The sequence below is a fragment of the Lissotriton helveticus genome, chromosome 5_1 (genome assembly GCF_964261635.1).
Source record: "Lissotriton helveticus chromosome 5_1, aLisHel1.1, whole genome shotgun sequence".
Classification (NCBI taxonomy): domain Eukaryota; kingdom Metazoa; phylum Chordata; class Amphibia; order Caudata; family Salamandridae; genus Lissotriton; species Lissotriton helveticus.
The window spans coordinates 2083701914-2083729439 of NC_136065.1; the positions used below are offsets into that span (position 1 = coordinate 2083701914).

At 44.5% G+C, this 27526-nt stretch overlaps 1 long non-coding RNA gene across 1 annotated transcript in view; it reads right to left on the minus strand.

The window, feature by feature from the left end:
• LOC144756334 (uncharacterized) overlaps window positions 1-27526 on the minus strand; it is a 251909-nt gene that overhangs the window by 57699 nt on the left and 166684 nt on the right. The window contains exon 4 of the long non-coding RNA XR_013595128.1: window positions 9981-10065. This is a non-coding gene — a long non-coding RNA (uncharacterized LOC144756334). The remainder of the gene's footprint in view (window positions 1-9980; window positions 10066-27526) is intronic.

Sequence of the window (27526 nt, forward strand, 5' to 3'; positions counted from 1 at the left end):
TTCCCAGGTATCGGAAGGTGTCCCCTCTCCACTGTACCCTAGTACCGTTAAGGGTGTATCCCGGATCGTGTCTCCCCTCCCCGAAATGGCGGCAAAGTCTCGTAGGATGTGGGCCAACTGGGCCGGAATATCACCTATGTCTGTATACCAGCAGGTCGTCTGCACACAGCGACACTTGGTGTACTGCATCTCCCAGTAGTATTCCGTCCCCTAATGTTGCAAGGCCGCTGCTAGGGATTCAATCGCTAACGCAAACAGGAGTGGCGATAGTGGGCACCCCTGTCTGGTACCCCTACATATTGGTATGGCGTCAGATATGTACGGACCCAGCCTTACCCGGACTGTGGGGTTCTTATATAAGAGGCCCACCATTTGTAAAAATCCCAGTCCCAGTTCATATCGCTGCAACAATGCCGACAAGTAACTCCACTCCAAGCAATCAAATGCTTTTTCCAGGTCCAACATTAGGCAACCCGCTCTTGGCCACTCCTTTACACTATCTGTTGCCACTCTGAAAAACCTCTGCAGGTTCAGCGACGTGCTCTGCTTGGGCATGAATCCATTTTGGTCACTGTGGACCAGGTCAGCTAGTGCTTTGGCAAGTATCTTATAATCTACGTTGAGGAGCGCTAGCGATCTATAAGATCCCAATGTGGTGGGATCCCGGTCTGGTTTTAGCAGAGACACCAGGTACGCCTCGCGCATCAAGGGGGGTAGTGTGTCTTCCTCCAATGCTGTTGTGTAGCATGTGTGTACGTGTGGCACCAGAGACTCCCGGTAAGCTTCGTAGAATTTGGTAGTCAGGCCATCCGGGCCCAGTGTTTTCCAAAATGCCATGGTTGAGATCGCCTCCCCTATCTCCTCCAGGGTGAGGGAGCAATTAAGTGCCTCCTGATGTATTTCTGAGGCTGTGGGTAACTGGGTCTGCTCAAGGAACCTCCCCAGTTTGTGGCCCGAGCAGCGGACTCTTGATTGATACAGTTGTATATAGTGATCTACTATGACCCTGTGAATCATCCGTTGCGTATACACTAGGTCTCCCTCTGGTGTACGCATAACTGCAATCGGAGCACGGTTACTGTCTTATTTTAGCAGCCAGGCGAGCAAGCGGCCCACCCTATCTGCCGTGGCGTGTGTGCCGGCTCTGTGAGCTGCATAATTATGACACGCAATTGCTCCAGAAGTTCCGCAAGTTGTGTCCGAAGGGCTTCTAGACGGTTCGAATGTCTGCCCCCTCCTTTCCCCTCGCGTTCATATTGTAGCAATTGGGATTCGAGGTGGGTGATTGACTTCGCTAACTGCTTCCATATGTTCCATGTGGCTCCTAAACAGTGACCCCTGAGTGTTGTTTTGAGGGCATCCCATTCCACCAGTGCATTACTTGCTGTGCCTTTGTTGAGCTCAAAATATGTAAGGATAGCTGTCCCTAGTGAGGAGCGGAATTCGGAGTCTTCCAGCGCAGTGGGTTGGAGATGTCTTGTGTGTATAGGGGGTCGATCAGCTTCCCAGCTGAGTTGAAACCACAGGGGGTTATGATCGGAGTGTGTCCGCCCTAGATACTCTGAGTTCTCGATTAATGGTAGCAAAGACTGGGACCCCACCACCCTATCTAGTCGGACATGTAGGTCATGCGTCACCGAGTAACAGGAGTAAACACGTTCAGTTGGGTGGAGGACCCGCCACATGTCTAGCAATGTCCAGTGCGAGAGCCGGGCTGTGAGCACCTGCGCATTTGACACTGCTGACATTTTACGGAGAGGGGGAAGGATCTATCAAGGTGCAGGTCAAGCACTGAATTAAAATCACCGCCCAGCAACCAGGGGAGTCCAGCATGAGGGGTCAGCACCAGCGACAGCTATGTCAGGAATGATGATTGATCGACATTCGGAGCATAGATCGTGGCCAGCAATATGGGTTTACCGTTGAGTGTTCCATGTACTAGAGTGTACCTGCCTTCAAGGTCTATTACCGCATCTGTACTAATTAACGGGACGCCCGCTCTCACCCAGATGTGTGTGCCCCTAACATGGGCCGAATACACTGTATCATACACCTGCCCTCTCCAGCGCCTGCGCAGTCTTTCTAGTTCTGGCTGTGTCATGTGTGTTTCCTGTAATAGGGCAATTCCGACCAAGTGTCTCTGAAGATAAGCAAATATAGAGTATCGCCGTGTGGGAGTGTGCATGCCGCGTATGTTCCATGTGACTCGCGCCAATGCCAGGGGTGGGGTATGTCTTGGTAAGCGCGGAACATGGCCGAGCATGAGTGCACGCGTCTGCTGTAACAATAACAACGTGTGAACTGTGAAAAACATAACGTTCGGGGCAAACTTTGCGTGCTTGTCTGTCCAAACTTTTGTGACCATGCATAGGTATAAACTAAGTCAATGTGTTGCCTGATTGGGTGCGTGCGCAGGTAACATTCTGCTGTGGCTGTTCCTTCCTTACCCCACATGTGTGGTGTGCCGCTTGAAAGTTCCGCCAGTGTAACCTGCAGGACTAATAGGGTTCAAGTTTAAGAGTGAAGTATCGTCGCGTGCATGTTAACTGCCTGTGCAGAGACTCACGAGGTGTTTTAGCCATAAGCTTAGTGGTTCCTAGCTAACAACTAACGGGCATGCACAGACAGTAGCACTGCTGATCCGCCCCCTGCACATTATGAACAGAACCACTTTAACAAACAGTGGGCTTCTTGCGTGGGCAGTCCTCCACTGAGTTCAGTATAGTAGTGTTCTCATCCTAGGATACCATCAGCAGTCTGCGGAGTGACAACCGGCATGCAGAGGTCTTCAGAAGTTTCGGTTGATGGTGATGACGAGCCGCTCGACAACACCGTGGATTGCACAAAGGATTCCAGGCGCTCTTTAGCACTCGGGGTGCCAAGTGTCGTGACCATTTCTAGTACATTTTGATGCTCCATTCGCATTTTCTCCGGGCTTGGGGCCACCGTTCTTGACTCTGCCCCAAGTGTTGTCTTTTGCCGTGCACGACGTCTGTTCCTCTTGCCTGTTGAGATGTCTTCATCTGGATCTGTCAGCCTTGTTCTCGTCCACAGCCCGACTCTTCTAGCCAGTCCGATGTCTCCGCAGGAGAGTAAAAAAAACGGGCTTTACCCTTCACAACCACTCGTCGCCTGGCAGGGAACAACAGTGAGTATGGTAACTCTAGCTCCCTGAGCTGGCGTTTCACCGCCATATAGTTGCTTCTGCGGTGTTGCACAAGGGCGGTATAGTCAGGGAAAAGCATGACACGGCTGTCACTTACTGTGAGGCTGTCTAGTTTCCGGGTCTCTCGTAGCACTGCATCCCTGTCTCTGTAGTGAGGAGTTTGAACAGGAATGGATGCGGCCTGGCTCCTGGCTGAGGTCTCTGCGTTGGCACCCGATGGGCTCTTTCCACTGCAAGCTGTTTCAACAGTGTTCCCTGTGGCATAAGGTCCCGCAGCCAGTTCTCAATATACTGTTCTGGGTTCCTACCTTCCTCTCCTTCTGGTAATCCCATAGCACGAATATTGTTGAGATGAGAACGCCCTTCCACGTCCTCTGCTCTGTCCTCAAGGGCATGTATTCGATCCATCATATCTTGCAGCACAGCAGCAGGACTGTTAGTGACCGGTTGGAGTTCCTTGAGCGTTTGACCTTGGGTGGTCACTTTGTCAGGTAGTTTGCGGTGATCCGCATGAAGGAGATTGAAGTCTAAGGTAACCTTATCAATCCGGGTTTCCAGGGATGTTCTGGTATGGTCTAGTGCGGCTCCTATTTTCTCCACTGCTGCAAGGACAGAGTCCCTTTTGGCCGCCAGTGTTATGGATGTCAGCTCCGATTCACTCTCGTCTCTCAAACGTGAAGGATCCTGGTTACCAGTGCACAGCGGCCCTTGCTGCATCTTGGCTTCAATACGGCCCATCACGAGTTGTTGCCCCATGGACATTTGCAGCCAGCGTCTGGCAGGGCCAGTGCATGAACAGTGTGACTGCGTCAGGGGCTCAGGATAGAGGTCGACTGTCTCCTAGGCGTGTGGTTCTTGAGCTATGTAGTCAGGGTAAGGCACTGATTACAGTCTCAGCATGTGAATTTTCTATTTTACCGGTCTCATGGCCGCTTTGAAATCTGGTCCTCCGACTGGTAACAGCCGGTAGTGTCTCCCAGCACCAGGTCCCTGCTTGTGGCGGCCTGCCACAGAATGTGATGGTTGTGGAATGGGCGCTGCCTTATTATTAACTTGGAGGGACCTCTAGGGGTTCGCCCATGCCTATCTTTTCCTAGATGGCTCATTGTGTGATGAAGGACCATTGGCTTCTGGCGGTTGTGGGTGCTTCTAGAGCGTCGGCCATGTCTCTCGTCCCTAAGGTGTCTGATAGGTCTGTTGTCATGCATTTAGGGACCTGTGCCTGTTAAGGACTGTGATCGACTCGGCACGTAAGGGGGCGTCATGTAGTAGCCAACAACGTGTCTGTGTGTTCCCAATCCTAGGGTCAAGTGTGCATCGTAGGCCGCACACCAAGAGTAGCACTTCACTGGGTGCGACGGCTCGTTCCCAAAGGCGGTTCACGTCGCAGCTGTTCTTTATCAGTGGATCAGCAACAACTGGTGGGGGCGTCTTAAGCTCGGAGTGGGGCTGGAAAGCGCCCCTTTTCAGTCAGTTTGAGTGTTCTTCGTGAATTATGGGTTTCAGCTTCACTATAGGTGGGTTCCCCGGTGACCTCCGCTCCGTCGCAATGCCACCCGCTTCTTTTTGCAGCGCTCAGCAGGTATCGGGAGAGTGCGGCCTGCGCGTAGGAACAGCGATGTCAAGGCCGCACCGTGCAGCGCCGCATAGGCCACAAAGCGCGCCTCTTTCTGTGTGGTCTGATGAGGCAGGCCTCCCAAGGCACCTCTAACCCAACATGCGTCTTCCGCTTAGCTGAGGCGACGGTTGTAGGGGTCTCTTGCCTAGCTGTGGATATGCACACTCACCAGCTCGCCTGATGTTAGCACACTCATTCGCAGGCCGCCTCCAGTCTCGGGGCTTGATAGAGGTCTGTTGGGGGTTCTGCACATTGAGATCGCCCCGGTGTGTTTTCCGCGGCCTCTCAGCGGGCCGCTGCTCCTCAATTCTACGCTGCGACTGTCACCCTAGCGTCTCGCTCCTTGGGGGGGCCTCTGAGGCGGGGCGGCACCTGTGTAGGTTGCGCGGCCTCCTGGTGGGTCAGTCACCTCGCCACAACCCAGGTCCGCACTGTAAGGACAATTACGCTCCTCCCGGGGGCCGCCCAAGCCCCTCGCTCCTCACCGGGTAAACCGCCACAGTTCTCGGCTCCTCAGGTTACCAGCGGCCCGCATGCCTCACGCCACCGCACTCCGGTTCACTCCAGCCCACACTGCCCCGCTGGATGGTGAACCGCCCGCGGCAACGTCACAGTCGTGTCCACTACACGGATCAGGACAGGATTTGTGGTGGAAGCCTGTCGCGACTTCTTCTCCGTCGGCACTGTATCACAGTGGCGGTCTCTGTCCCAGCGTAGGCGACTGCCGTCTGCTGGGGGTCTCCGCCACGCGGCCTCACCGCGCGGAGGCCATGTCCGTCTTCATGTCTGCAGCTGCGGCCTCAACTGTGGAAACGGCTCGAGTAAGAGTTCCCTAGCTTCAGCAGCTCCTCCGCTGTCTGGCTCCACGCGTTACAGGTGTGGATGGTGCACTGTGAGGATAATTATGTCGGATTATAGGGGATATCGGCCGGAGCGCTAAGGACTCGCGTCTGCCATGATGGCTGGCTAGCCACGCTCCCCCTATGGTCAGACCTTCATTTAATTAAGTTCTCACTTGATGAGCATACACAACCAAAACTCACTACTCACCCGGGGATTACCTCTAGAAACTGGAATTGCTAAAATTATAAAATCCTCCTGACATGACCTGCATATATTATGCCCCCATTACAGAGAATATGGATGAATTTACGTAAGCAGTATCCTACTGGAAAACTACCACAGCAATATACATGCCCCGTTTAGAAGAATCAGATCAGTTTGTCATCATGAGGTGACCACATAGTTCTCAGAAGAATTAAAGATGGCCAAATTAAATCTGTGCCAGGCAGAACAGAAAAGGAGGAAAACATATCTTCCTGGAAAAAAGGAAATCTTTGTCCAAAGTATGACAAAATATTTTTTTTAAAAAGCTATTTTGCAGGCTAAATTAACCTTTTTAAATAAAGTCATAAAATTGTGAAAATACGTTTTTGAAATTGTCAGAGAGCCATCAAATCCGGATCGAGGAACACTACCAGACACTCCCACATAAAAATTATGTGATGATATAAATGCATATTTCGTGGACAAAATAAAGAAGATAAAAGACACCATACCAGCCACAATGTTAGATTAAAAGATCACACCTGAAAATAGAAACCTATTCTGTCTCATAACTTTGCCCCATATCAGTCAGGACCATCTCATGGAACTATTGACAAAAATAAAATCTGGATCTCAAAAAGTTGTATGCCCTGCACAGTTCCAAAACCATTTTTTTTCGTCCTTTAAAATTGCTTTATCTCTCCTGAATCAATCTTTAAATCAGGGCCACTTCCTCAATCATTTAAAAGGCTGTGATAATCCCACTCCAGAAAAAAGTAGGTGAGGATCCTCAGTCACTGAAAAACTTCAGGCCTATATCCCTCCTTCCCTATTTATCAAAATTCCTAGAGGCACATGTGGCAAATTGCGTATGCGCTTTTCTAGAGGACTCAAAATGTCTCGATCCCCACCAAGCAGGATTTTGCCCCATTCACTCAACTGAATCAGTCATTACGTCTTGTGGTAGATGACATAGGAGAACAAGAAGATGGACGCAGGACTCAGGCACTAATGCTACTAGATCTCTCCGTGGCCTTCGACACAGTGGACCATATAATCTTGGTTGTCCGAATCGAGGCAGTGGGTATACAATGGGTTGACCTAGAAAGGATGAAATCTTTTTTTTAAAGACCATGCCCAGTCAATTCGCCTTTCCCCTTTCAGGTCATCAAAAGTCGGTGTGAGTTACGGAGTACTACATGGATGCTCGCTGTGCCCTCATCTTTTTAACCTCTATATTCACCCACTGGTAGATACCCTCCAGCAAAAGAAGGTAAAGATCTACAAATACGCTAACAATACACAGCTGATCTTTACCATCAATGATACACCAGAGGCAAGCGAAACTTTCCAAAACACCACAGTATACATCAGAGACTGGCTGAACGATAGCCAACTAAAACTCAACTCTGACAACATGATTATCAGCAAAATAGGATCAAACTCATCTTACTGGCCGAGGAAGATGGGATCTCCCCCTATACCAAAGAAAGCTGTAAAAAGTTTGGGCATTTAAATTGATGAAAATCTATCTATGAAGTCACAAAGAGCAGCAGTGACGTTGTCATGCTTTCTCAAACTTAGGCAAATCAGGAAGATTAGGAAATACTTCTCCATGAAGGCAATTATTCAAATTGTCATCGCTTTAATCATATCTAAAATCGATTATGCAAATGCCCTCTAACTGGGACTCCCAATAGGCCTCAACCACAGACTTCAAATGATTCAAAACCAGGCAGCTAGACATGTGTTTCAACAACCAAGGCACTGTCACATCAAACCACTGATGAAGAAACTTCACTGGCTTCCGGTGGTCCCATGGGCCATTTTCAAAACAAGCTTCACTATCCATAAATCACTGCATAACAAAATCCCGAAGTTTATATTATCAAGAATTCAGAGCTATACCCCAATGCGCACTCTCAGATCATACTAGTTGAACCTCTTAATGATACCGAGATTTGAGCGGAAAAAAGATGGGAGGGGCAAGATTCTCAGCGATAGGACCCCAGGTATGGAACTCACTTCCTACATGAAGCACTATATGAACTTCAGGAAGTATTTGAAAACCTGGCTGTTCATCCAAGCTTACAGCCAGTAACCCGAGCTGTTGATGCCTTCTTTACCCAGGCTCCAAGAAGTCTAAGGTGAACGTGCCCTGTATAAGTTTGTTGAAACATAAAACCACAAATAGAGCATTAGTATTATCTACTTTTGCCTCTGTAAACCAATCTGGGTCTCATTGGACTCTCTAAACTGTGTACTTCATTTTAGCGCACTATATAGAGAGCCAGTGTCCTACAATGTGCCTTTATCCCCAGCCACAGAACTCGTCACTGTATCAGTAGGGCACATGTCATTGGCCAGGCTTGAGCAAATTAATGGCCTATGTGTGCTGCTATTGACCGATTTCAAAAAGATATTTGTTTCTGGGACTAGTCCTTTCTCAATAACGTGCCAGCCCTCATCAGCCATAATAACTTGACTCCAGTGGCATGGAGAGCACGGGACCCACATCTGGGTATGCCCGTCCCACTCGGAGCGACAAATGCAAAAAGAACAATTGATGGACAGAATGCAGATCAATACATTCACCCCAGTTTAGAGATCTGGACCTAAAGCCATCGTTTTTTTGCTCACCATGCCATTCCAGTTTGGACCCAGCCATATGCAAATCAATCTTGACCCTGCGCCCAATGGGTACAGTACAGCCCAAACTGCCAGGCCAGGTCCTCCCTGGACTGGAAACAAGCATCCTAGGACCGGTTTCGGCGGTTCACTCCTCTGCAGCCAGGATAGCTTGATTACAGTGGCATGGAGAGCACGGGACCCACGCCTGGGCATGCCCGTCCCACTCGGGGTGACAAATGCAAAAAGAACAATTGATGGACAGAATGCAGAACAATGTCATACATTCACCCCAGTACAGAGATCTGGGCCTAAATCCATCATTTTTTTGCCCACCATGCCATTCCAGTTTGGACCCAGCCGTATGCAAATCAGTCTTGACCCTGCGCCCATGGGGAACAGTCCAGCCCGAACTGCCAGGCCAGGTACTCCCTGAACTGGAAACAAGCATCCTGGGACCAGTTTCGGGGTTTCACTCCTCATCTGCCAGGATATCTTGACTCTAGTGGCATGGAGAGCATGGAACCCACGCCTGGGCATGCCCGTCCCACTCGGGGTGACAAATGCAAAAAGAACAATTGATGGACAGCATGCGGAACAATGTCATACATTCACCCCAGTACAGAGATCTGAGCCTAAATCCATCGTTTTTTTGCTCACCGTGGCATTCCAGTTTGGACCCAGCCTTATGTTAATCAGTCTTGACCCTGCGCCCATTGGGAACAGTCCTGCCCAAACTGCCAGGCCAGGTCCTCCCTAGACTGGAAACAAGCATCCTAGGACAGTAATCTCTGGCTCTCCCTCCTTGCTTTTATATTCTACTTCTTTTTCTATGTACACCTAACAGCTTCTTGGCACTGAGTTACTAAACAGGAATCTAGATAATAGGTGTGGTATATACCCCCACATGAATTCATAACAGAGTCTGGTTGTAATCTGCATTTCAATAAACCTGAAAGGCATGTGAACAGGTACTGTACGCCAAAGGCTTAGCCTGTTACAGGGATTCTGTGGCGTCACAGAACTATGCTTGGGATCATAGAACCTTAGTAAACAGGGACTGAGTCATCCTACCACCTTAGTGCCAAGATTCCCCAGGGCCTACTAGCTATAGGGTCTCACTTGCCCTCCTACTCACTCACAGAGGAACAAGTAATTAGACCCCCCAGAAAACAACACTCCCGACCCTCTCAGGAATTGCGGTTACAGGTCACACCCATTCGCTCTCACACTTGTACTAGTTCACAATAAGAGCTGACAGAGACACAAGAAATTACGGTTATCATATGAGAGCTTACCCCCCTCATGCCAGCCTTTCTAGTATTAAATGCTGCAAGGAGATCTAAACATATCAAAGTGGTAAGTCTTTTTTAGATCTGGACTAAAGACAGTATTTGCTATCTTGCCAGCCTCATGTTTTCCAAAATATTATAGTAAAAATACATGCCTGTAGGGTCTATTAGTCAAACCTTTTTGTCCCCTGTGCTGCCCAACCTTGTATCCAATGATGGTCCCTCTTACCACAGCAGAGTGCAGGACAATGGGTGAGTCCACTTCAGCCACTGGATACATTCACTTTGAGTAACTGCACCATGTAGACATCAACCTTAAGAAAAGTAAATAAATAGTATATTAATGCTAGACATTTGCAGGCATGTGTATTTACCAGTGAACGCATAGTAGGCTGTCATCTCTCACTGCAGATAAATACAAATAAATACTGACATCCATATTATTGACTCATTAGAATCATTAAAATATCAAAGGTGTGTAAAACTTTATATGTTGAAGCCTCACTCTCTCAGGTTTGTGAAAGTTACTTGAAGCCTGTGCATCTGACTCCAGAGGACTACAGGCCTGTAGCCTGAAGTATATTTTTAGGGGGCATGGCCCCCAGCTATGACCAAACAATAAAGCTGTTTGCTTTAGGTGCATTCTTTCCCAAATAATTATTGCACTGCTAAAACACAACCCCCAGAATATCGGGATGCAAGAACATTGAGGAAAGAATATTTAAAGGCAAGTGGCTATAGGAAAGTATATATTTACTACTCCTAATACACATCTACATACCTTGAAGGTATATACATATATATTTTGTAGGTACATTTATGTATAGTAAGGTATACGAATGCCACACTTACCTGTCAATATTTTGGATTTAGTATTCTGTCCTTGATATTCTGTGCCATCTATATTCTAGTTTCAATATTAAGATACTCACTGTGTGATTCTATGTGACGGAATATGTGGATTTTTTGAGGTACACATTAAATCACACTCAATCAACTTTTCCCAATCCAACTTCAAATCCTATCAATTTCATGAAATTTAAAGTAGAAGAATTTAAAGTTGTAAAGTGGATTTTCTAAACTGAGCAAGTTTTGTGCAACATAAAGTTTATGAAGTTCTTTATTTTATAAAAATAAGCTGGCCTAAGCTCAGAACCCTCCCTCCACACCTCTTATCTCAGGTGGTGAATGTCTAACCTCTACACTCAAAATTAGTTTGCTGAAGCATGTCCTACCTGGGACATTCTGCGTCAGGAACTCATCTCGCCTGGAAGGCACAAAAGGATATACTTTTGCTCACATTTACTTAGGAAACTTCAAATACTGCAAAAAGTTTGGCGTTTCCTAATCCGAAGAACTTTGTAAGTGAAGTTTCAGTTTGATTCACCACTAATTTAAAATAACCTTACAGAAAGCTGAGAAGTTAGGGCCAAACAGTGTGTTTTAAACGTTTTAGGGATGCAACAAGGGTAGGCACTAAATGGAATTTAAATGCTGTTTTCCAGTGGAAGTTGGGAAGGTTCCAAAATGAATTTCACTGTAAGGTTGACACAAAAGATGGATAGTTCACTTACATTTAATCAAAAGCACCAATCAAAACTACATGGACTTGAAGCAGGCTCTGACATTGGCATACACCTGTCAAAGTTACAGGCAGGTTATGTGAAAAGTATTGTACAAAAGGAGGCCTTTGTTAGAAATCTTCCAGCAAGACAGGTAGGCATGATAAAGTACAGATGAATGTGCAAGCCTGGGATGAGTTTATTTGAGGCATGACTAAGGACACTAGCAGCAGCACTGGCTCTAATATTGAGAGTGGTAGCTTCACAGTTTGCCACTAGGACCCTACTCTGTGATAATATCTCTGTTTGATGCTGCTTGCATGGTATCTCCTATTTAGATGGTGCAGAGTCCTTCTCTCATGGGATCATGGACATGTTCTACTCTTTAATGTGCCGTAGAGTTCTTGCATAGAATCCTCTAGGCGGCACCTCTATGTGCCTAACATTGTTTGGATGAACATGGGTATATCTGAGTGGTGAATGCAGAAAGCATGTAAGCCTGCCATGTGTACTGGAAATGGAAAATATGTTCTTGCAGAGGAATTGTTCCGCATTACTAGAGGTGCAGATAAAAGTCAATCTTCATGTTATGAAGCAGTTAAGAGACCGTCATATTTAACCCCTTTGCTGCTAGGCCTCCCCCCGTGCTAAGCCTATTTTGTGTTATTTGGGGTAGTTCGCGCTTAGGCCCCAGTAACTTTTTGATCACATAAGGTATCCACACCAAATTTGCCTCCTTTTCTTCCAACATCATGGGAATTCTAAAGGTACCCATGGTAGGTGGATTTCCCAGGAGAAAACCCAGAAATTAGCCAAAATACAGCTAAATTGTGTTTTTTTTATGGGAAAAAAGTGCTGCAAATAAAAGCGTCTGGTATTTTCCCTGCAAATGGTATCAACAAAGGATTTATGGGACTGAAATCACAATTTCCCCAGCTTTTAGGGACTGACTTTTGTCAGAAAACCATCATTTTGTACACAGTTTTGGGATTTTACTGGGACATAGCCTATTTTTGCTATTTTTTGTGCTTTCAACCTTCTTCCAGTTAATGGTAGAAATTGGCATGAAAGCAATAATATACCCTGGAAAGGTATACATTTTAGAAAAGTGGATGAAATTCTGAATTCAGCAAGGGGTCATTTGTGTAGATCCATAAAGGTTTCTTTATAGAAACTAAGGGGCATATTAGCAAGAACCTCGTTAAAATTATCGCCGTTTTAGCGGCAGGAAACTGCAGCTAAAACGATGATAATGGGCTTGCTATTATGCGTTATAGAATTCCAAAAGAAGCTCAGGTTAGATGTCCTGCACATCTAACCTGGGCTTCTATTGGAATTCTATAACGCATATTAGCATAATTTTAACGAGGTTCTTGCTAGTATGCCCCCCAGTGTTGAATATAGGGAAAATGAAAAATTAGTTGAAAAAACAGCCATTTGTGCCAACGTTTTCACCTGTAACTTCTTCTAATTATGACAGCTGTTTGAAAGCAATATACTGTTTATATCTGCTGGACCTGTCTGGTTGTGGGGATATATAGGACTTGTAGGTTCACCAAGAACCGAACGAACCAAGAGCCAATAACTGAGCAGCGTCTTGCAATGTTTTTTTATTATGTACCGGGTATATAGCTATTAATTTGTGAAAATATATACAGGGCAAAAATCGGTATGAAAGACACCTATGTATTTCTAAAATTGGAACAAAATATAGAGGTTAGAAACAGTAGCTATTTGCACATTTCCGAAATTGTGAGTACCCATACAAGCATGAGAATTAGAGGACATTTTTCAAAGTGACTTCTTTTTTACGCATTGTCTTTCCTTTGGAAGGCAGAAATGCATCAAAAGCCAATAGGTAATAACAGTTGCTTTACAATCCTGTGTTACCCTAAGTCTCCTGAGAAAAACGGTACTTTACTTGTGTGGTTAGGCCTAGTGCCTGCAACAGGAGATGGCTCAAAATGGAACGTCGACACACTTTGGGACATATTAGCAAGGGCCATATCGCTGCTTTAGCAGCAGTTTTTGCTGCTAAAGCGGCAATATTTTTATCGCCCTATTAGCAAGCTGTCGCTAACAGCAGTTAGCGACTGCTTTTAGGCGATAGAGACCGATTCGGGGCCCACTTTGCATGTCAGCGATATTTATCGTTAATGACGTGCAAAGTGGGCGCACCTAAAACTGTTAGCGACCCTGTCCATGTGATGATTTGTCTCAACAGTCAACCATTCATACCATTTTGTTTTGCAAATTTTTTTACACCCATAGAAAAATCTGGCTAATCCCTTTACTAAAAAATTGGGGCTATAGACAGTGTCGCCCAGCCATGTTAGCACTACAGATGTTGGAGTCTGAACGTACTTGTTACCACGTACTTAATTTTTTAAAGTGCATCCTGAGACATAGGAATAACCTTTGAAAAAGAGAAAAAGAAACTCAGAAGGTTACTATCGTCTTATTTTTTACTTAATTTTGCACGGAACCTGGTCATATTTTTTTTTAATGTGTGTAATAACTGTTTTTATATAAATACTCATGTATTTTGTATGTTGCGACAACTTTTATGGTTTTGCACTGCTAAAAACCGAATAAAGATTTATTATTATTATAAAACTGTTAGCGACTGAAAGCAGTTGCTAACACAGCTATCGCCTATTAGCAAGGCAGGCATAGCGATAAAAAAAATCACGCTAAGCGCGATTATCGCTATAATCTAACGCCTGCTAAAAACATGACTTACCTGTTTATCCAATGGGAGGTGGATCTTCAGGTTAAGTCCCCATTGGCGTTAATGCGTGAATATCGCTGGATTTCCAGCGATATTCACGCATTTCGCCACTATCGCTGGATATTTTAGCACAATGGGGAAAAACGTTGCTAATAGCAGGTTTTCTCCACTAACATATCCAGCGATAGGCAGCGATAAAAAGAAATATCGCTATTTCTTGCTAATAGGCCCCTTTATTTTTACAGTGAAATCTGACCCTTTTTTTTGCAAAGTGCTTAGCTGTAGATTTTGAACCCTAGCTCTGCCGGCACCTAGGGAAACCTAGCAAAACTATACATTTTTGAAAACTAGACACCCAGAGAAATACAGGATGGGGTGACTTGACTGGCTTTTACCAGGTTCTGTTACCCAGAATCCCTTGCAAAACCTCAAACTTTGTCAAAAATAACTCATTTTCCTCACATTTGTGGCGGAAAGTTCTGGAATCTGCGTGGATCCACAAAAATCCACCCACCCGCATTCCCCAAAGTCTTCAGAGAAAAATGGTACCTCACTTCTGTGGGTAGGCCTAGTGGCCGCGACAGGAAATGGCCCAAAATGCAACATGGACACACCACATTTTCACAGTGAAAACGGAACCTTTTTTTGCAAAGTGCCTAGCTGTAGGCTTTGAACCCTAGCTCTGCCGGCTCCTAGGGAAACCTAGCAAACCTATAAATGTTTTAAAATTAGACACCCAGGGGAATCCAGGATGGGGTAACTTGTCTGGCTCTCACCAGGTTCTGATACCCATAATCCCTTGCAAACCTCAACCTTTGTCAAAAAAAAACACATTTTCCTCACATTTCGATGGTGGAAAGTTCTGGAATCAGCGTGGACCCACAAAATTCTACCCACTCCGCATTCCCCAGAGTCTTCAGAGAAAAATGGTACCTCATTTGTGTGGAAAGGCCTAGTGCCCGTGACAGAAAACGGCCCAAAACACAACGTGGACACACCACATTTTCACAGTGAAAACTGGCCCTTTTTTTGCAAGGTGCCTTTCTGTAGATTTTATACCCTAGCTCTGCCGGCACCTAGGGAAACCTAGCAAACCTATACATTTCTAAAAACTAGACACCCAGGGAAATCTAGGATGAGGTGACTTGTCTGACTCTCACCAGGTTTTGTTACCCAGAATCCCTTGCAAACCTCAAAGTTTGTAAAAAGAAAACACATTTTCCTCACATTTCTGTGGTGGAAAGTTCTGGAATCTGCGTGGTTCCACAACATTCCACCCACCCAGCATTCCCCAAAGTCTTCAGAGAAAAATGATATCTCACTTCTGTGGGTAGGCCTTGTGCCCTTGACAGATAACTGCCCAAAACGCAATGTGTACACACAACATTTTCACAGTGAAAACGGAGCCTTTTTTTGCTAAGTGCCTATCTGTCGATTTTGAACCCTAGCTCTGCCAGCACCTAGAAAAACCTAGCAAACCTATACATTTTTAAAAACTAGACACCCAGGGAAATCCAGGATGAGGTGACTTGTCTAGCTCTCACTAGGTTCTGTTACCCAGAATCCCTTGCAAACCTCAAACTTTGTCCCCAAAAAAATTTTCCTCACATTTCTGTGGTGATCAGGTATGGAACCTGCGTGCATCCACAAAATTCTACCCACCCCACATTCCCCAAAGTCTTCTGAGAAAAAGGGTACCTCACTTTTGTGGGTAGGCCTAGTGCCCGCATCGGCAAACGGCCCAAAACACAACTGTGGGCACACCACATTTTCACCGTGAAAACTGAGCCTTTCTTTGCAAAGTGCCTACCTGTGGTTTTGAACCATAGCTCTGCCATCACCTAGGAAAACCTAGCAAACTTATACATTTTTTAAAACTAGACACCCAGTGGAATCCAGGATGGAGTGACTTGTCTGGCTCTCCCCCGGTCCTGTTACCCAGAATCCCTTGCAAACCTCAAACTGTGTTAAAAAAACACATTGTCTTAATCTTTCTGTGGTGAAAAGTTATGGAATCTAGGTAGATCCACAAATTTCCTACCACCCAGCGTTCCCCCAGGTCTCCCGATAAAAATGGTACCTCATTCATGTCGGTGCCCTAAGTACCCGTGATAGGCAGGGGCCCAAAACGTATTGAGACATCGAAATGACCTATTACAAAACAACCTGGTTTTGCAAGGGGAGTTACCTGTGTTTTTGGCCCCAGGCTCAGCAGCCATCTTAGAAAATCTACCAAACCCACACATTTCTGAAAACTAGCCACCCAGGGGAGCCCAGTGAGGTATAGCTTGCGTGGGTCCTTCAATGTTTTCCTTCCCAGAATGCCCTGAAAAGCATAACTTTAGCTGAAAAAATCACCTTTTTCTCAAATTTCTGTGTGGAAAAGTTCCGGAATCTGCTTGCATCCACAAATTTCCTATCTCCCAGCATTCCCCCTGGTCTCTCAATAAAAATTATAGACAGGCAAGGGCCCAAAATGTATTGGGGAGACTTCAAAATGAACTGTCACAAAACAACCTGGTTTTCCAAGGGGGGGTCACCTGGGTTTTTGGCCCCGGGCTCTGCGGTCATCTTGGGAAGCCTCCCAAACTCACACATTTCTGAATACTAGACAACCAGGAGAGTCCAGCGAGGTATGGCTTGCGTGGGTCCCCCAAAGTTTTCCTACGCAGAATCCTCTGCAAACCTCAAATTTAGCTGGAAAAAAAAAATCTTAAATTTCGGTGTGCGAAAGTTCTGAAATCTGCATGGATCCACAAATGTCCTACCACCCAGCGTTCCCTCAGGTCTTGTGATAAAAATGGTACCTTACTCGTATGGGTGTGTCAAGTACCCGTGACAGGCAAGGGCCCAAATCTTATTGAAGAGACATCAAAATGACCTATCACAAAACAACTCGGTTTTGCAAGGGGAGTCACCTGGGATTTTGCCCCCGGGCTCAGCGGCCAAACCCACACATTTCTGAAAACTAGACAACCAGTGGAGTCCAGCGAGATATAACTTGTGTGGATCCCCTAAAGTTTTCCTATCCAAAATCCGCTGCAAACCTCAAATTTAGCTGGAAAAACACATTTTTCACATATGTTTGTGTGAAATTACCGTGCCGGCGCAAATGTCTTACCCCACAGCATTCTCTTTAGTGTCCCGAGTCAAATGATACCTCATTTGTGTGGGTGTGCAATGCAGAATTGGCTAAAACCTTGTTTTTAATAAAATGTAGCGCTTAGAATTCTCCCTGCTATACCCTTCATCCCTAGGTGTTGGGCTCTTCCCAGTCACAGGCCCCCGCCTCACCCACACAAGAGATTATCATTTTACTCAGCGGACTGAGGGAAACGCTGTGGGGTAGGACATTTGTGCCGGCACGGTGATTCCACCCAAAACTATGTGGGATTTTTTTAGCTAAATTTGAGGTTTGCAGGGCATTCAGGGTAGGAAAACTTTGGTGGATCCACGCAAGCTATACCTCGCTGGACTCCCTCGGTTGTCTAGTTTTCAGAAACATGTAGGTTTGGTAGTTTCTCATTGATGGCCGCCGAGCCTGGGGCCAAAACCCAGGTGACCCCACTTGCAAAACCTGGTTGTTTTGTGATAGGTCATTTTGATGTCTCCTCAATACGTTTTGGGCCCTTGCCTGTCGCGGGTACCTGACCCCTCCATGCGAGTGAGGTACCATTTTTATCGGGAGACCAGGGGGAATGCTGGGTGGTAGGAAATTTGTGGATCAAGTAGATTCCAGAATTTTCCCACACAGAAATTTGAGAAAAAAGTGATTTTTTTCAGCTAAAGCTGAGGTTTGCAGGGGATTCTGGGTAGGAAACCGTTAGGGGACCCATGCAAGCCATACCTCAATAGACTCCCCTGCGTGTCTAGTTTTCAGAAATATTAGGGTTTGTTAGGTTTCCTAAGATGGCTGCTGAGCCCGGGGCCAAAAACCCAGGTGACTCCCCTTGCAAACCAGGTTGTTTTGTGATAGGTCATTTTGATGTCTCCTCAATACGGTTTGGGCCCTTGCCTGTCGCAGGTACTTGACCCACCCACACGAGTGAGGTACAATTTTTATCGGGAGACCGGAGGGGAACACTGGGTGGTAGGAAATTTGTGGATCCAAGTAGATTCCAGAACTTTCCCGTGCAGAAATTTGAGTAAAATGTGATATTTTCAGCTACATTTGAGGTTTGCAGGGAATTCTGAGTAGGAAAACGTTGGTTAACCCACGCAAGCCATACCTCGCTAGACTCCCCCGGGTGTCTAGTTTTCAGAAATGTGTGGGTTTGGTAGGTTTCCCAAGATGGCCACCGAGCCGGGGTCCAAAAACCCAGGTGACCCCTGTTGCAAAAACAGGTTGTTTTGTGATAGGTCATTTTGATGACTCCTCAATACGTTTTGGGCCCTTGCCTGTCGTGGGTACTTGACCCACCCACGCGAGTGAGGTACCATTTTTATCAAGAAACCTGGGGAAACTCTGGGAGGTAGGACATTTGGGGATCCACGTACATTCCAAAACTTTCCCACACAGAAATTTGAGAAACAAGTGATTTTTTCAGCTAAATGTGAGGTTTGCAGGCGATTCGGGGTAGGAAAACGTTGGGTGATCCACGCAAGGCATACCTCGTTGGAGTCTGGTTTTCATAAATATGTGGGTTGGGTAGATTTCTCAAGATGGCTGCAAAACCCGGGGCCAAAATTCTGGTGACCCACTTTGGAAAACCAGGTTATTTTGTGACAGGTCATTTTGAAGTCTCCTCAATACGCTTTCGGCCGTTGTCTGTTGCGTGTACTTAATCTACCCACGCCAGTGAGGTACCATTTTTATTGGAAGACCTGGGGGAACGCTGGGTGGTAGGAAATTTCAAATTTGTGGATCCACAAAGATTCCAGAACTTTCCCACACAAAAATTTGAGACAAGTGTGATTTTTTTAGCTAAATTTGAGGTTTGCAGGGGATTCTATGTGGGAAGTTGTTGGGGGACCCATGCAAGCCATACCTTGCTGGACCCCCTCGGGTGTCTAGTTTTCAGAAATGTATGGGTTTAATAGGTTTCCCAAGGTGGCCGCCGAACCTCGGGCTAAAAACCCAGGTGACTCCCTTTGCAAAACCAGGTTGTTTTGTGATAGGTCATTTTGATGTCTCCGCAATATGTTTTGGGCCCTTGCCTATCGCAGGTACTTAGGGCACCCACATGAGTGAGGTACCATTTCTATCTGGAGACATCGGGGAATGCTGGGTGCTAGGAAATTTGTGGTTCTACGCACGTTCCAGAACTTTCCACCATAGAAATGTGAGGAAAATGTGTGTTTTTTTCAAAGTTTGAGGTGTGCAAGGGATTCTGGGAAACAGAAACTGTTGAGAGCCAGACAAGTCAGCCAATGCTAGATTCCCCTGTGTGTCTAGTTTTTAAAAATGTATAGGGTTGCTAGGTTTCCCTAGGTGTCGGCAGAGCTAGGGTTCAAAATCTACAGGTAGGCCCTTTGTAAAAAAGAGTCAGTTTTCACTGTGAAAATGTGGTGTGTCCATGTTGTGTTTTGGGCCTTTTCCTGTTGCGGGCACTAGGCCTACCCACACAAGTGAGGTACCATTTTTCTCAGAAGACTTTGGGGAATTTGTAGAATGTAGAATTTTGTGGATCCACACAGATTCCAGAACTTTCCACCACAGAAATGTGAGGAGAATGTGGGTTTTCTTTGCAAAGTTTGAAGTTTGCAAGGGATTCTGGGTAACAGAACCGAGTGAGAGCCACACAAGTCACCACATCATGGATCCCCCTGGGTTTCTAGTTTTGAAAAATGTATAGGTTTGCTAGGTTTCTTTGGATGCCAGCTGCGCTAGGGCCCAAAATCCAGAGGTAGGCACATTCCGCAAAAAAGTCTGTGCCTAGTCGGCATTCTACCGCCTTGGGGAGGGGGGAAATTGGGGGCCATTGCCCCGTTATGCCCCCAAGGGGGGCAGAAAGACTGTAGCTATTTTGTATGGATGGGTGGAGACATTTGGATGCCCATTCTGGACAGCCGACACCCCAATGTATAAAAAAAGCCAGCATAATCGCTGGCGCCTCGTGGGCTCTCTGCCCCCCTGGAGGCAGATCAGGAGCTACTGTCCCCATCTGCCACCTGGGGGTGCCAGAAAAACAGTGGCATCTTTTTTGAGGGGGTGGGGGCATTGGCATTTCCATTCCGGGCAGCACCCACCCCTGAATTTTGAAAAACATTTACCCCTGGTGCCTAGTGGGCTTTCTGCCCCCCCCCTCCCCCGATGGGGCAGATCAGGGGCTTCTGCCCCCATATGCCTCCTGGGGGGTCAGAAAGACATTGGCATATTTTTTGAGGGGGTGGCGGAATTAGCATTCCCATTCTGGCCAGCCCCCACCCCTGATTTTTGAAAAACATTTACCATTGGTGCCTCGTGGTCTTTCTGCCACCCCGATTGGGCAGATAAGAGGCTATTGCCCCCATTTGCCTCTGGGGGGGCAGAAAAGCTGTGGTAATTTTTTGGTGGTGGGGGCATTGGCATTATGGGCAGCCCCCGCCCTGTTGCCTAGTGGAGTTTATGCCACCCCAGGGGCATTTTTTTTTGGGGGGGTGGCATTGACATGCCCATTATGGGCAACCACTGCCCTGAACTTTGGAAAAATGAAAATCCCTGGTGCCTAGTGGGCTTTCTGCTCCCCCGGGGGACAGATAAGGGGCTATTGCCCCATCTGCCTCCCAGGAGGGGCAGAAAGACTATAGCATTTTTTTGGGTGTGGGGGTATTTGCATGCCCATTCTGGGCAGCCCCCATCCCTGGTGTTATAAAAAAAACATCCCTTGCGTCTAGGGGGCTTTCTGCCGCCCTGGGGGGGGGGGGGGGGAGGGGACAGATTGGGGGCTATTGCCCATCTGCTTCCCAGGAGGGCCAGAAAGACTGTACCATTTTATTTGGGGGTGGGGGAATTTGCAAGCCCAGTCTGGGAAGCCTCCACCCCTATGTATATATATTTTAAAAATCCCTGGGGCCTAGTGGGCTTTCTGCCTCCCCCGGGGGGCAGATCAGGGGCTATTGCCCCATCTGCCTCCTGGGGGTGCAAAAAGTCTTATTCCTTCTTTGGGGGGGTAGGGTGGGGGTTTGGCATGCCCATTCTGAGCAGCCCCCACCCCTGGCGTAATCCCTGGCATCTAGGGTGCTTTTTGCTCCCACCAGGGGAGGAGGGAGTGGGGCGGATTGGGGCTACTGCCCTCATCTTCCCCCCCCCAGGAAGGCTGTCTGACAAATATAAATGAGAGGGAGCAAAGGCCCTTGCCCAAGGGGCCACTCCTCACTCGTTGGCGGCTAATGGGTGGATCCCTGCTTGTGGATCGCCCTTATGGGGGATCCCCAAGCAGGGATCCACTAGGGAAAGGTACCATTGGAAAGGAGATATTCTCCCCTTTCCAATGATACCTCTCCCATCTGTCCCAGTGCTCTGGGGGCTGAAATAGCCCCAAAAGCACTGAAACTGAGAAACTGAAACTAACTTTCGTTGCAATGACAAATCACAAAACAGGCCTGGAGAGTTTTGGGAAGCTCTTCCCCACTTCTCCAGGCAAAAAACTGTCTGCAGCAGAGGGATTTTCTGAGCATGTGCTCATGACGGAATGGATCCGTCATAAGCACAGGAGCACTGGTGCTCATGACGGAACTATTACGTTATGAGCACCCAAAGGGTTAAATGTACATTAGAAACTCAAATCATTTCCTTAATAGAACTTTAACTTCTCAGCAAGTACGTTGTACTTTCCAGCGACTATACCATCAAGTGTTCACATGGTTGATGTGCATAAAAAGAGAAAGCATCAGCACTTTTCGCCAATAGCCTATAGTAACAAATAACAAGGGGGTCCATTGTTAAGCAAGTTGCAAAAACCAGTGTGGATCAAGTCACAATAAGTAACACTAAGATCCCTTTTAGAAAATATAGTCCAAAATTGCACTTTAAAATTAAATTGGACCAATTGTATTGTCCAGAATAAGTTTTAAATTCCACTTAAAATCTCCACTCACCATTACTCAGCATGTACCTAACTCTACTTTTACTCCTTTAGGCTCTCTCTTACTTTCTCCATTCACTCTCAAACTCTGCCCCCGCTTCCACTCTCAACCTTTTCCCCACTATCCATTTATGTTCGCTGCTGTATCTATCTTACCATTCCTAACTATCCTGCTCTCTCTTACCTTTTGTTTACTCTCCTTTCTCGTAATATTCTCTCCTTTCCTAAAACCTCTTCTCTCTATCTTCTCTTCTATCTTCTTTGTTCTTCTGAATATTTTTAATTTTCTCTCTAGCAAGATTCTATATAGACCATATATGACATCTGAAACTTTCTCTTGGCTGCGCATGACCATTAGCAGCACCTGCAACATTTGTTTGAACACAGTTCTTTTCACTGTTACCCAGTTCCTGATGCCTATGATCCTGGGTTGCTCCTGGAACTGGAGAAGTCCCTTACAATCATGGAACAAATAGGTTAGTGCAATGTGGCCTTCATATCCCTGCAGCTTGTTGTCAATTCTTGCTCTGCACATCAGGCTGCATAGGTTTTGTGGTTTTTAACTGCTTTAGGGCTGGCAGACGAAGACCTGTTGACATCCACCACACTACTTTCACAGTGCCGTGGACTTCAGTAGGTCATCCACAGTACTGGAAAAGAAAATTTTCTGGTAAAAACACCAAAAGCATGTTATGTTCCAAATTGAAAGTCGGCATGCGAGGTAAATGCTTCCCAGGAGTACCAAGTCAGATTTTATTATTTTGCCATATTGCGCAGCATGCTGTGTGAACTGATGTTACACAGCAAAACAAATGTGACAGCATATGGCGCTATTGGAATCTGCGGGGATCCACAAATGTTCTACCACACAGCATTTCTACACTTCTCCTGAGAACAGTAGTACCCAGCTTATATAACTGGCCTACCGCCCGTGAAAGGGAAAGCTCCGTAAGACAAAAGGAAAGATCAAGATTTTGCCTGGCAAATTGACCAATTCTGGCGATGTGGGTACCTGTGGTATTTAGGCTCAGTCGGAATCGAGGTAAACCTGCCAGGCCCAGACATTTCTGAAAACAAGGTACCTAGTGAAGTCTGGGGTGGTGCAGGTTGCATGGATACGAATACTTTGTCTTAACCAGAATGCCCTTCAAACACCAAACTTTGGCTAAATTGCAGATTACCCTCATATTTTTGTGAAGGAAAATTCCCAAGTCTGTGAGGATCAAAACAATTCCTACCATCCAGTGTTCCCACACTTCTCCCAATAAAACCACTACCCCAAATGTTCACCAAATAATATGTATTTAGTAGATTAATTACATCGGACCTCATAACAGCAATGTATTTGCTATGATCATAAATTAGTTAAAGAGAAAGCAGAATTTCAAAGGAGTCAATACATTTCAAAAAGCAGATTCATAGTACAAAGGTCTTAAATCACAATATAGAAAAATCAGAAAATAATAGCTGATGGTCTGTGGAGATGTCTAGAAAGCTCAATTATAATATAAGTGCTTTCAGCCTCAGATATCCTGATTATGGTTTCCACAATAATAGGTTCAAGGAGATGAGTCCTCGGTCTGGAAAGGTTACCTAGATATTAAACCATTTTTAAAAGATAGTGTGTTATAGCAGGCTATATTGGGTCATTTCAGCTTCACGCTGCTGCTAGTTAGGTTATTTGCACCCCTCTGCATCAGGCACATTGACAACAAACTATCTGACTCTTGCAAACAAAATAACAGTCTGCAGAGTAGATGCATTATCTCACCAGGATATATTTCACAGTAGGCGGAGGCAAAGTCAGTAGAATTTCCAGCACAACAGGCTAATCAAATCACCTTCCCATAATGGAATCTGGAGCTTCCTGATTGAAGATTGCTTCTGAATGACTGGTAGGCTTGGGTATTGGCAAGATCTTATGTATCAGGAATAGGAAATGTCATGAAAGTTACTGGCTTAGCAACAACATGACTCAAATCCTTCACACAGCAAACTCTTGTTTGACATACCCTATGTGAATGGTGAAAAGGGCGTTCATTACATTCTTGGCCTTTCAGCTGTGACAGCAAACTAGTGTTGATACCGGATCGCTGAAACATTATCGATGTCAAGAATATCGATTTACAAAATATCGAGGAAAAAATATAGAATACCAAAATATCGACCTCCTATCTCTAAAAAGGTAAGTACAAAAATATCGAATTAAAAATATCAAAGTAAAAATTATAGTTAGTCAAAATATCGAATTTTTTAAAATGCTTTAAATTAATTAAAAATTAATGAAATAATAAATATAATTAACTTAAACATACTTAAAATACTTAAATTACCTTAAAAATAATAAATAATTAATGTAAGGAAAAAAACATACAAATTAATTTGTTAATACATATATATATATAAACGTAATATTAATAACAAAATTACAATATTTTTAACGTAGGATAGCGGAAAGGGTAAAATTTACTATTACCACTCCAGTGAGTGCAACAGTAGGGAAAGCGTTGGATAGCGTAGGTGTAAAAACTACCATTCCCACTCCAGAGAGTGCAACAGTAGGTAAAGCGTTGGATAGCATAGGTGTAAAAATTACTATTTACACTCTCAGAGAGTGCACCAGTAGGGAAAGCCTTGGATAGCGTAGGTGTAAAAAATAATATTCCCACTCCAGAGAGTGCACCAGTAGGGAAAGCGTTGGATAGCGTAGGGGTAAAAATTAGTATTCCCACTCCACAGAGTGCAACAGTAGGGAAAGCGTTGGATAGCTTAGGGGTAAAAATTACTATTCCAACTCCAGAGAGTGCAACAGTAGGGAAAGCGTTGGATAGCATAGGTGTAAAAATTACTATTCCCACTCCAGAGAGTGCACCAGTAGGGAAAGCGTTGGATAGCGTAGGGGTAAAAATTACTATTCCCACTCCAGAGAGTGCAACAGTAGGGAAAGCGTTGGATAGCGTAGGGGTAAAAATTACTATTCCAACTCCAGAGAGTGCAACAGTAGGGAAAGCGTTGGATAGCGGGATGGTAAAAATTACTATTCCAACTCCAGAGAGTGCAACAGTAGGGAAAGCGTTGGCTAGCGTAGGGGTAAAACTTACTATTCCCACTCCAGAGAGTGTAACAGTAGGGAAAGTAAATACTTCATATATAAATAAAAAGAAATTAAATATTAATACCAATTACAACTTAATTAAAAGTAATTAACAATTTTATATAATATAATAATTAATCAATTAAAAATACAAATAAAAATTAATTATTAAAAATGATTACCTATTAATACAAATTATTTACCAATTAACAATTAATTAATTAACAATTATAAAATAATTGAAAATTAGAACAACAAAAAACCAATAAATAAATCAAAATATTTAATTAATTACAGTTAAATTACTTCCCACCTATTCCCCTATAAACACACAACCCACGACAGAAAATAAATTAATAAAATTAACATAATTATCAATTAATCAATTAATTAAAATTAATTACCAATTATATTGTAATTAATTACCAATTAAAAATGTAAATAACAATTCAAAATAAATACCAATAAATAAATTAAAAAATTTAATTATTCATAATTAAATTACTTCCCACCCTATTCCCCTATAAACCCACAACCTGCTACAGAAAATAAATTAATAACATTAACATAATTATCAATTCATTAATCAATTAAAATGAATCACCAATTATATTTTAGTTAATTACAATTAACAATTAATTAACAATTAATTCAAAATAAATACCAATAAATAAATAAAAAAATGTAATTAATTATAATTAAATTACTTCCCACCCTATTCCCCAATAAACCCACATCCCGCTACTGAATTATATTACGCAAAAATTAAATAGCTTAAAATTAATTAATTAAAATGAATTATAAAATAAATATACACTTTTCACACATATACTAACATAAAAAATCAATTGGATATTATTAAAAAATGTAAATAACTTACTTACCTCAAATGCGATATTTTTGTTGTCTATATTCTGTCCATTCTATATTTATGTTGTCTATATTCTGTCCATTCTATATTTTTGTTGTCTATATTCTGTCCATTCGATATTTTGTCCATTCTATATTTTGAATTCAATATTACCGCTATTCCATTCGATATTTTTGTAGTCTATATTCTGTCCATTCGATATTGTGTCCATTCTATATTTTTAATTCGATATTATTGCTCATCGATATTAAAAACTCGATATTTTGAGTGTATACCATTGATACCACCTTTCATATCAGCTCTTCACATACAGAACTGTGGCATCCTACATGTGTCCCCTCTAGAATTCAACATCTACCTATCTCCCTTAACAAACCTGATTAAATGATTCAAGCTCACCTGTTACAACTAGGTAGATGACAACCAAATCATTTTTTTTCAATGGATGGTCTGGAAGACCTCTGCAATTTAAAACTTGATGACTGCCTCTGGGCCATAAACACATGAATGATGAATAACCATCTAAAGCTAAATACCGATAAGACAGAGCTTATGACCTACTTACAATGTCAAAAATACCAGCCCCTAAGGAACATGAAGCCTCTCACCAATATCAGAGAAATCGGAAACCTAGGAATAACCATCTATTCAGACCTACATTTGATGCCACGTCAAAAACGTAAAACAGGGCCTTCTACACAATGAAAACGCTATATTGCTTCCTCTCATACCTTGGATACCACCAGAAACTGCATGCCATTGTCCCACTTGTGATCTCCAAGCTTGACCATGCCAACAGCCTATGCCTTGGCAACCCTCATTCATAATATGCAAAACACAACTCATCCAAAAAGTATCTGCAAGATTTCCTTCACCCAAGAGAACACATAGACATGACTCCTGATTTGCAACCCCTCCACTACCTATAGGAAAAAGGGCAATGTTCAAGCCTCTTTGCATTGTTCACTGAGCCTCCAAGGAAAAGGACAGCTAATACCTGCAAGCTAAATTCAAGCAACACTAACAAATCAGGACACTATGCTCCAGTCTCGCACCACTTATCATGCCACCTTACCATAAGAAATCCATAGGAGGCACTGCTTTCTCAGTACAAGTCACCAAGATCTGGTACACACTACCAGCCAACATTAGAAGCATTTAAGAGCCTATACACTCCAGAAAACAGCATTGCTATTTCCAAAACAACTACACCATCACACACCTGGGCAACAGAACCTGGAAAGACAGTCGCACCCTCAAACTCAGTCTTTAGCTCACAATTCACAGATTGGAAACAACCCAACCAGGCAACTACCATTGATAAAAAAGTAAGTTAAGGAGAGTTGACCTATGCTTTGCCGGTGGAGTTTGGTGCAGTGTCAGACTTACTAAAGCTAGTAGGCCTGGGAATTAGTCAAAATGCTATGCCATCCCCGGTGAGGCATAATGAGGAGAAATTTCTTTATTTCTCCTTGCTACTTCCCCAGCCTATGTGTGATGAGTTATGCAGC